The following is an 11,350-nucleotide window of genomic DNA, read 5'->3' as shown; positions in this document are numbered from 1 at the left end:
ATGATGCTGTTTTATTTACTGCTGTTCTCCCATAAAATTGAAGATGATTTCTAACAGAACAGTGTATTCTACAGGTAGCTGCACTGAATTTTATTCGGGGCATCATTTTACTTTTCTTTAGACAATAAAAAGAAAGCGCTGCCGTCTATTTAAGATAGACAGAAGGAGCTCTATGTTTTTTTGGGGTCCAAAGTGGAATTAATTAAACACAATGTAGATTCCATTTACTAACAAGGTGACCCCTAAACAGTGCTGGTCCTGTTGTGATTTATTTAGGTGTGTCAGAGTAATGGGGACTGAATATGAATGCATTTAAGCCCCTTTTTTTAAGCTTTCCCCATTAAGAATATTCAATATATTGCCTTCCACCCCATAATCCCAACCTGTGTGTTGATCTACCAGATAACATCTGAATATAGTTTGTGACTGTGACATTACAAAATGTAAAAAAGTTCAAAAGACATTAATACTTCTGTAAGACTTTACAGTCTTTGTCATGTATTTCAATTTTCAGACAAAAAAATAATAAATTGTATCCGAGAGACAAAGGCCATGTAAGATGGCTTAGAGTCTTTTAGAAGGAGAGGCCAGACACCCCATCATAAATTGTTGCTACCGGTACTTCTCAAGCAGAAAAGATACAGACAGCTGTATGCCCTGGCTTTATATGCCAATTTAGCAGCTGCATATAACTCTGTTTCAATGTGTAAGTATCCTCATCTGTTTTGTCCTGAGGGCCTTGGCTAAGAATCATGTAAACAAATGGGCTCTCCTGTTTTCTCCCCACAGCTGCCTGCAGTAGCTGAAGTGGTTGATAAATGAAGGCCATAGCCAGCTACATAGGGGTGGATGGGTGGGGCTGTGGGTGAAATCTGTTTCAATAGTGTGCCTTTTAACCAAGACATAAAATCATATGTTGAAAGATCTAAAACATATAATTTTATGATGAAGTTTTCATGGAAAAAATGATCAATACTGAACTAACTAAGGTCAACATAAAATGAAAAAACTGAATTAAACACATTTGACTTAAAGCAGGTTTAAATGAATTTTCTTTTTTTAATCCCAAAAGGTCATATTGTATAAATCCATAGAAGCATTCTAAAATCCAGGATAGAATTACACATTGAGTAAATAAATTGGAGCAACAAAAAAAAAACAACTTAATGGTAGGATTTCAAAACTTAAAGGGATCCACAGTTAGTTGTAAAAATAGAAATTAAGTGAGAAATGTATATTGTCTATGTAAATACAATAAAGTAGAAATACTGTAGGCTGTTAAGTTTTAATAGATCTAAATAAAAATATTCTCACTCGGACATCACCATGTTGTTTATGATATATGATGGCTCTGAGATCACAAATAGTTCGGGTAACGTTAGCCTTCCTGGGTTTATTCTGTAGGTTTAAATCCAGTAAGCCCTAACCTAAGGTGACCAGACATCCCTGTTTTCCACAAATGTCCCTAATTTTTACATCTGATAAATGAGAGAAATAAGTTGCAAATAAACCCTTATTAAAGTAGCTGTGAAACAGACTAATGTGAACATGTCCCTTCGAACAGAAACTGTTAAGGCAGCTATTTAGAAGACCCAATAACAACAACCTTTTATTAACTAAGACAAAGCTGAAAAGATTTACCAACAAAACTGTGTGAAGACGTTTCATAATTATAAATGCAACTAGATATGGAAAAATGACAGTAAGGTTTGCCAGGACTAAGCCTCGACCAGCTGTAAGTTTGCTTCTTTGTTTACATTATTTCACTGTTTCTCTGGTGAGGCTTAAAATATATTTGGTATTGGGTTGTATGTAGTGGTCTTGTGTGCTTTAAGATTCAAGGGCAGATTTTCTGTTTTATCCTTGCAGCTGATCCTTGCAAGGATAAAGGTTTGACTCATGTTAGGAAACATTAGTAGGTTTATAAACATTTAGCTCCTGTGCCAGAAAAAATACTAATTTTGAAAACTTTTACAAAATATGAGCTTCTAGAGACAGAGCAATAGAGCACAGGGTTAGCATTGGGGAGGTTAACAAAAAAAGGGTAGTTAGAAGGAAAACTTCTTGTGAAAATGCTGCCTTCAATGGCAGTAAGGGTTTATCCAAACTTAGATGCTTTAGAAGGGCATTTAGTTTGAATTCTAATGGCCAATATGAAAGGTTTGGCTAATTCATTATAAGTGAAGTGCCATACTGTATAAGTACAGGCCATTTACCATATTGTACAGATTTGATTTTCAGCTTTAGGTGCTTTTTCTAACTCACTTTGGACATAAAAATGTTGACCACTAACAAAAAAAAGAAGTTAGTGACAGAAAAACTGTGAGGGAGGCAAACGGCAATAAGCTGTAAAATATGAGGAGGGAGAGATAATCACCTGGTTAAATGTACATTTCTTCGCTTCAGTTTGGATCTCCAAAGAAAAATATTTTTGATGTTGTTGAATTGCCAAAAAGTATAGCTTTTAAAACTTTTATCTGCTGAGGAAAAAAGTTAAATAGTCGACAAACATGAATATTTTATTTTAGCATTATTTTAGCATGATCCATATTTTCTGATCCAAAAGTAACCAACTTGTGTCTAAACCAAACCGCATCTAAATAAAACTTGTATGTCAACCTGATAAGTAACTATGAGTTTCCATGTTTAACACATTCCATTTTTTTTATTTAACAGAAAATGTACATTATATTTAGGCCAACATGTTGAATTATTTGTGGATCCCTCTAAAAAAATTTGCTTTTTTCACCTGGTTCTCCTCTCAGCTTAGTGATTATTTTCATACATTCTAGATAACATTAGACTATCCCTAACCTTAAGGATTGAGACATACATACTTTTTCAAAAGCCTAAATAATTGACTGCACATGTCAACAAAACAAGCAAGAAATGTGAGAAACAAGTGAACTGCAAGAGTAAAAGAATAAAGATCCTAACAAAATGGTGCTGAAATCTATTTAATCAAACATATAAGGAAACATTCAGATAAAGTTGCATTATGCAATGGTTGATATATGTGGGATATATGAAATACTGGGGGAATTCAATTAAACCTTACTACTTACCTTATTACTACTTTCAGGCATAAAAAGCAGTAAGTACCCTCCTTTCCGGATTATAGTAGAAATAAAATTGATAACATTTGAAAGCACAATTAGAGTATTATTACTATTAGAGTAAACTAAGTGATAACATATGATGGTGCAGACAGATAAGTGAGGAAGCAACAATCTTTTTGAATAGATCACTTAAGAGAAGACATAGGGGGCATATTTATTTTTAGGCTTTTGGGAGTTTAAAAAACATTTTTTTTATGATGGACAACAGGAAGCATAATCCTTAATTTTCTTTTTTCAAATACAGCTTTAAATATCAAACTACACCTTTCGCGATTAGTTTTATAATTGGAACAAATCCCTTAGTGCCATTCACCAGACTTGAATCCAATAGGAGTCCCAACCTTAGGTGTTCTTCCACTGATGATGCTGTTTGATCATAACTTTGACTTTTGTGATAGTCTGCTAGTCTGGGTTGGTTTGCTTCTTACGCATAAGAACAACTTATGATTTATAACATTTCCATGTTCTGCTCCAAAACAAAATATCATTATGGAGAATGTCAATCCATGCGTTTGTCTCCTCAAACTGAAGCACTCTTAGGTTGTACAGCAAAGTCACCTTCAACATGAAGACTTCGGAGCAGCCAAGACAAAGTCAGAGTTGAAATACTGTATATATTTCTGAAGTGAATTCATGCTGAAAAAAACTTTAAAAATGTGGATCAATTAAATCTATTTTGCAAAGAAGAGAAAATTCTTTCACATGAAAAAGTTGAGTCATAGTCAATGCAAACCTTTGATAATGGTTGTTTCCATCAACAGTGGGGAAAGCGGCTGGCTTTTGGGAAATATTTACCTGTTCATAGTATTTGGTTCCCTTTGTTTTCAAATATCTTTTTTTATAGAAAGAGTTCTGTATTTTTTAGGTTGTCATTGTCAGATATTAAAATTTGTTTGATGATCTAAAAAGAAAAATAAATTAAAAAATAAGCGTGACCAGTTAGGATTTACAAATATTGAATCTCTCTGACATTTATTTCATTCCGGCTAGGACTCCCTTGAAAAAAAGGTTTTTAATCTCAATGGGATTTCTCCTGGTTAAATAAAGGTTAAATTAAAGGCTTTCCAAGAAAAAAAAAAAATTGGTTCTGTCATTTCTGTAATTGTTAATGTCATCAGTCACAAACATATAATTTAAGCCTTATAAACCCACAGCAAAGTTTTTCTAACAAAAGATGTGCAAATAATCCAAGTACTCATTGCCAAACACAGTTACAGTTTTCTTCTTTTTGTCCTTAAATATTAGCCTTCTCACTTTCAATACAGCTGATCCCACCCCCACCAATCTCTAAGCTGCACACTAACAGTAGATGTTTTCATTCTTTATGACCAGGTGAGGGTGTCTCGTATGTTAGCTATTACTGTCAACCCTGCAATTATGGGATTTGAGCTCCCAGAACAAGGCTTGGGGCCAGCAGCAGGGTTTGGTGTACACACTGTGAGGATGCCTCAGGGCCACAGTCAGAGCTGTGATGTGAAGTTTGAGTTAGAGCAGGGAGTGACAAGACTATCCCCTGGCAAGATAGTGCCCAAGGGGGGGAGGTTGTCAGGTCCAGATTATTGAGTCACTCTGTCAAACACTCCTTGGCTCCCTCTATGCAACATTTATCTTTGCATTGACAAAATTTAATGGGAATAAAAAAAGCATTTTTTTTAAGGCACTATTGAGCAAAATAAGTCTAATTCTATGAAACACACAAAGGCAAACATTCAGGCACAAGACACTCACATTCCAACTGTGGTGTTACCGAAACACAAACAAGAGCGTGTGCTCAAACAGAGCTGAACATTCCATGGCGTGTGTTTGGGGGCGGGGGATTGGTTGTCTTTGCTGCACACCTAGCATGTTGCTGTGGCCCCTGTGTCTCTGGGTCATGGATCTTTGGTGAGTGACCACCTTTTTAGCTTCCCGCTTTGTTTGTTTTGAAAGACGGTGTCATCAATTCTCTAACAAGGGCCCAGACAAGGGCCCATATTTATTGCAGTACACCAGCTAGTAAATCTAGATAAAGATCTGCTTCAATTTTGAATGTAAAATACCTTTGCTTCATTTTTTTTATTATGTGATCAAATGTCTTATGTTGTTATGACCTCATCTACTTCTAAACTTAATCTAACCTCAATCTCCAACTGAACTTATAGCACTGGTGGCTTTCAAAGTCAACTCAGTGATCTAAATGTATTTGGTGATTTATGTTTAAAAACTAATGACTGTTTCATCAGAACTGGGGGTGTCCATTTCAAAAAACAGAATTTGTATTATCTAAGCCTTTATGGTCATCAGCAATTAAAACATGACTTAGACAGATGGAATTATAAAGAAGCTGCTACAATATCAAAGCAAAATGAAAGAACAGAGAAAAATAATCTCTAATAATGGGATTAGACTTTGTTCAGAGAAATTTCAACAACAGTTCCCTGACGGAATTTGTCATTGACCACTTTGGTGTGGCCTTCAGGCCATGAGGTTGGGTGGAAACTTGAACACAAGGACTACATTGTGCTACTCTGACTGATTGATGTTGTCTTTTGGCTGACTGAAGCAATGCAGTTCCACACAAACATGCATGCTAAGACACAAAGACAGGAAGCGTGCGTTTTGTGTCTGAATTTTTACCTAGGGTGTCAATTCTATGGTCTCCAAAGATACACAACAAATTATTAACAGCATTTCTTTTATGTTCAATTAGTGTGTGAGATGTGCATTAACCCACAACGGTGTCATGATATCCGTCTGCTCTATAGAGAGGCCAAGCAGGAGTTAAGGGCATTGCTTCATATTCTTTTTAACACCATGTGTTGTTGTTTTTTTATATGTGGCCCTGTCAAGTCAACCTACCATTGACAATATTTACCCAAAATAGAAAGATAGAAAATATGACTTTTTATTTGTCTGAACAAAATTTAGGTTGAATTCAAGGTTAGTTATCTGAGTTGGTCAACCCTGGCATCTAATATTGATGTATTTTTATGTTTCACTGTTTAACCAAATTAACACTCTAAGCGAAGTTATCCTCTTTTATTCAAAGGTACAGCTGACTTTTGTTTTCATCATAGTCTTATACAAGTACATTTTTATCCTGTCACAGTCAAGTATGAAGTAGGAATCGTGTTCAATTCAATCCAGTTTACTGATATAGCGGGTCATCTAAAGGCACTTGAGATTTAGATCTAAAGATAATTCAACCAGATCATACAGTCAAATTGGTTCAAAGTTTTCTACCTACGGAAAACTAGTTGATTGCATCGACTCAGTGACTCAATACCTCACTCCAAGCATGCTTGTAGTGACAGTGAATACAAAAACTCTCTAACAAATACTGCTGAAAGGAAGAATAGAATAGAAAGAGATAGAATGAAGGAGAATGATGAGAAAGTGACTCTGTTTTCCAGCAGTCCAAGCCTATAGCAGCATAACTATAGAGATAGCACAGGATAACCTAAGCCATTATAACTATAAGCTTTATCAAAAAGGAAGGTTGTAAGCCCTCCCTTAAAAGCAGATAGGGTGTCTTCCTCACGGACGAAAACTGGTAGTTGGTTCCACAGGAGAGGAGCCTAATAACTAAAAGATCTGCCTCCCATTCTACTATTAAAGCGAAGTGCTCTGTAGGAACAAAAGGAACAGTCATATTTCTGATATAAAATGGAGCTTGGCCATTTAAGGCTTTATATATGAGAAGTAGGATTTTAAACTCCTTTCTGGGTTAAACAGGAAGCCAACGAAGAGAAGCTAGGATAGAGGATGTATGATCTTTCTTTTGAATTTTCATCAGAACTCTGGCTGCAGCATTTTGGATCAGCTGAAGGCTTTTAACTAAAGTTTGTGGACTTCCTGATAATAAAGAATTACTTCAGAGGTACAACGGCTTTGTAGGAATTTGGTGGCTGCATCCTCCGAAGGCCAGATTTGTCAGCCAATTACTTCACAGGTGCCATGGTCTCTTTGGATAAGAAGACTTCTTTGTATGCAGCTGAAAAAGGCAGCCTACTTTTCAACTGGTTGGAAGGACAGGTTCCCTGTATCCTCAGTATGCTGTGACTCGTTGCAAGTCCAAGCAAGCCAGCTGCTCCGTGCTCAGAGGAAGAAGGGAAATGGAAACGAACAGTTGTGAATATTGTAGGAAGCATTATTATAAAACAATTATGTGAATAAAATGAATGAAAACAGTTCATTTAAATGGTCAGTGAGTCAGATATGTTGCAAATAATGTTTGGTTTATTAAAAGGTTTTATCTGTCCCTTTGCAAATGGGTTTGGCTGTATTTTAACTAAGCTCCAATATCTTTGCAGTATGGGGACTATAAATCTGATATCTGTGAGGACAGTACCCCTGCTGAAGATCCTGAAGATTTAAATTAGTCCACAGAACATTAAAAAGAAGTTCAGCATCCATTCTTTGCCCGCTTTGTGAATCAACTGTAACGATTGCTAGGCGACAGAGCTTACGCTAAGTGAGAGGCGGTGAAAGCTGGGGAAAGCTCGACCTGTCCGAATCTATAGCCGAACTCTTCCGGTCTCCCCTCAGTTTTTAACGGTCTTTGAAGAACCCAGTCCAGGTAGGCCGGGTCCTTCAGAAAACGCAGCTGCCAAAATCTAACACAGCAATTAGCAATGTTTTGGGAAAATGTTACAAAATTGTACCAGAGTCAGTGTTGGGTATTACCTGTCAAATGAACTAGAAAAGGTGCCAGAAATGTGAAATGGCAGACTGTCCAGTTTTATGAACTATATCCACAAAATATCTGAAGTTGAAAATTTATGAAGAAGCAAGGTAAGTTATTTCACCCATTTGTCAGGATTTGGTTTTGGTTAGCTGACCCAAAAGCAGAGGCGGGGAGGCAGAGGTGAATTTCTTGTGGATTTAATAATGAGTGTACTGAAAACGGAGGCAGGTAATCCAAAAATCCAAAAAGAAAACAAAGTCCAAACAAACATGAAACCAGGGGCCTGTTTCAATAAGGAAGTTCAACCAACTCTGAGTTAAAACTTGAACTCTGAGTTGACTTATCCTGAGATTGGAAACTCTGAGTTTTGGGTTTCAGAACAGCTGAAATGAGTTAGTTCAATCAACTCTAAATTGACTGACTCTGAGTTAAGCGCGTGCACCACAACTATAAAAAGCCATTTCAATGGAGCACAGATATCACGAGTCACCATGGCAACAGCGTCAGACAAAAAAAGGTGTGCATATTTCTCACCAGCAGAACTGGATGTGCTTATGCAAGCATATGCAGAATTTGAACATGTATTTTTTTTAAAAGCAACACGGCTGCAGCGGCGAAGGAGAGAGAGTGAGCTTGGGTGAAAATAGCTGCTCGAGTCAATGCGTAAATTTACATTTTTATTACTTTTATACAGTGTTGGGTGTAATGAATTAAGTTACTTAAGTCATATAAATACTGTAATTAAATTAAAGACTATAAAACAATAGTGGATTTAATATCAAATTTTAAATGGTATATTTTGATTTGAACTTTCTCCCTCTAGTTACACACCTTGGTCAATTTAAGATTAATTCATGCAATTGAATATTGTTTATTTGAAAGCATTAGAAGTGCAGTTTCTTGTCTCTCCTTGTATTGTTCAAGTGGTTGAGGTTGATTTGGGATTTAGAAAGTAATTAATAAGTAAGTAAAACAAATTAGTAAGTAGACCAATACTTTCTAGAGACAGTAATTATTACATTAATCTAATTAGACTTGTTGAAGATAAAATTTGTAGTTAGTAATTAAGAACTATTTTAGAGTAACTTACCCAACTGTTATAATATCAGAAGTGAAACTGGAAGAACAGTATTTTATTAAACCTAATTTAGTTTTCATGGATAGGTGCAATCCTGCAGGCATCAAAAGAACATGGCAGCAGCTGAAAATGAAATATAAAAAAAAAATTCAAGCAGGTAAGCCTTGAGCACATCATGGGAGTAGAGTAGCTACCTGGCTTCACAAACAGGATCATCCATTAAAGGACATGCCATTTCATTCCCTTTGATGCGCTCTACGTGACTGAAATGTGTGCAATGAATACTGTATGACCCCAAAGAATCAATGAGGTGTTTAAACACCACTTCCTCTTTAAAAAAGGGGAGGAGACCAAAATAAACTCTGGATTTTCTGAAGAAAACCTGCTCCCGACCAGGTTAGGTTCACAGAGTAAATTGCCATGGTAACTGACTCTGAGTATAAGTTACCTCTCTTTCAGAAACGGGCTTGACTTACTCTGCTTTCTCAGGTTTAACTTACCTCCCTTTCTGAAACAGAAAACCCAGAGTTTCCCTCATTTCAGGGTTAACAAACTCAGAGTTTTCACTTAACCTCCTTTCTGAAACAGGCCCCAGGAGTCCAAAAATCCAAAAATCAAAACATGAAAACTAGTCAAAACATACCAGAAACCAAGGAGACATCAAGGGAATCACTATCAAGAGGGGGAAGGCTCAGAGAGAATGAGTTGTAGCATGTTTGACGAGGAACCAGCACTGAAGAACTGCACAGAGAGAGTATTTATGGGAGTCTGAAACAAAGGGAGAGCTAACGAGCAGATTAGGAGCAGGTGTGAGTGGAGCACAAACAAGAAAGGGGCAAGGGAAAAAAGGAGAACTCAAGAGGGCAGCAGAGGGCAACAAATAAAAACCTGACAACTGAAAATAACCAGAAAACACAACAAAATAAGAATTAAACCACTACGACTATAAAACATGGAGTAAAGCAAAACTGAACACTCAAAAGAAAACATAACGGAACCAAGACTAAGACAGAAACTGAGTAAAAACCAAAGAACACAATAAAATATGAATTTAACCATAGAAAAATAGAAAACATGGAGCAAAGCAAAACTGAACATCCAAAAGAAAAAACATAACAGAACCAGAACTATAACACTATTTATGTTCATATACTAAGTCCTCAAACATAAAAATATTTCCTAATCTTTTAGCAATGCACTGTTAATTAGCTAGCTGACTTACTATGTTATACGTGCAGGACGTTACTCATCTTCACTGCAATTTCAGTATTTCATTGTATTATTTGAGTAAAGTATTATAATGAGAGCTTTGTACTTTCACTGTTTTGGGTGACAGCAGACCTTGCACATAAGGAAAAAACATCCAGTTTTTTGACAGATGAAATACCCCCTTAACATTGACACCATGTTGTTTCTTTTTTTTTTTTTTTTGCATCCATTTCCAATTGACTTGCATTGTCCACACATATTGTGTAAGAGCGGACAGTCTGTGGATATTGATTAAACCTGGAGCCTAAAAGGATGAATATCATTTGACATGTAAATTGTTGACAATTTGTATCTTTAGTTTAGATGTTCTTCATAAACACTTGTATACATTTTACAATGGAATAAAGGTGGGTTTTAGTTTTAATTATATTGTTTTAAGTTGAATGAATTGATTGTAAATCAATACATTTTAATAAATAAATACGATTGTTTTGAACATAAAGGTTTGTGTTATTCTCTTGAATGTATGTCCCATGTTGCTTCAGCTGTACCTTTTTAAGAGGACCAGTTTTGTACCTGTAAATAAAGGTACATATTTGTCACTATAGAGGTACAGAAATGTTATTTTAAAGGTACAGACAATAAGGTATAGATTTGTTCCAAGGTTCATAGGTACAATATTGTACTCCACTAGGGTACAGCTAGAGCGACAAAGCCTGAGTAAATTTCTTGGTCCATTCTTGTCCCTCTATTTCTTAGTGTGTATGACTGTGAAATGTATCTCATTTTACTCTTATGTAGTTCAGATTAAATATTTATTGGGAGAAAAAAACAAAACGCTCAGCTCATGGGCCAGCTTTGCTAACAGGCGACACAGGCAGATGCGGCGTATGGGTCACCATCTGCTCAACAGGATGCAAAATTGCAGAATGAAAAATAGAAATTTAATGGATGCATGTTTAAATATTGCATACATTTAATTCCTTTTCAGTTTTAACGTTTTTAGTTTTCTATGGGTACTTCTCTCTCAATTTTATATTTATTCTTAAGAATTTGCCTTACAGAGTTTTCGTCTCAACATTGATATTTTAGTTTTGCTTTTGAACTTCTTTTTGGGAAGAGTGCAAGCTCTTACTTGCCAATATTGGGCTGTAAAAACTAGGGAGACTTTTTTTCATCCATGTATTGGCCCACAGAGTAGTTAATTTTTGCCTTGTATTCTGACCTTAATGAAGGAATCTTCTATTGAAAATCTTGTTGCTTTAATATTAAATTGAT

Source organism: Cyprinodon tularosa, unplaced genomic scaffold (assembly GCF_016077235.1).
Source record: "Cyprinodon tularosa strain WSP-4 unplaced genomic scaffold, ASM1607723v1 ctg37, whole genome shotgun sequence".
Classification (NCBI taxonomy): Eukaryota; Metazoa; Chordata; class Actinopteri; order Cyprinodontiformes; family Cyprinodontidae; genus Cyprinodon; species Cyprinodon tularosa.
The sequence above is the reverse complement of the archived record's forward strand: the minus strand, read 5'-3'. Positions refer to the sequence as shown.